This window comes from Eimeria mitis, genomic scaffold (genome assembly GCF_000499745.2).
Source record: "Eimeria mitis Houghton genomic scaffold, Emh_scaff385, whole genome shotgun sequence".
NCBI classification, from domain to species: Eukaryota; Apicomplexa; class Conoidasida; order Eucoccidiorida; family Eimeriidae; genus Eimeria; species Eimeria mitis.
Genome location: NW_013572184.1, coordinates 16,194 through 16,541, shown reverse-complemented (window position 1 = coordinate 16,541; position 348 = coordinate 16,194). Strand labels below are relative to the sequence as shown.

The 348-nt window shown below is 50.0% G+C and overlaps 1 protein-coding gene across 1 annotated transcript in view; it reads right to left on the bottom strand.

The window, feature by feature from the left end:
* Positions 1-348, bottom strand: part of EMH_0010440 (chromosome segregation protein, putative) — a gene marked incomplete at both ends in the record, with an annotated part of 6,829 nt that overhangs the window by 6,085 nt on the left and 396 nt on the right. The gene's annotated exons all lie outside the window — the stretch shown is intronic.

Here is a 348-nt window from a genome sequence, read left to right as displayed (position 1 = left end):
CCATCCGTGATGCCTCTCCTTCTTGCTGCTGCTGCTCTCTCTCTATATCTGCTACTGCAGCAGCAGCAGCAGCATCAGCAGCAGCAGCAGCAGCAACAGCAGCAGCAGCAGCAGCACAGGCATTCAGAGGTGCATTCTTTCTTCTATAGCGAAGGCTAATTGTCTCTTTTCGCGAAGCTATACAGCTAGCTGTATAGCTAGCTGCACAGCTAGCTGTATAGCTAGCTGCATAGCTAGCTGTATAGCTAGCTGTATAGCTAGCTGCATAGCTAGCTGTATAGCTAGCTGCGTAGCTAGCTGTGTAGCCAGCTATACAGCTAGCTGTATAGCTAGCTGTATAGCTAGCTG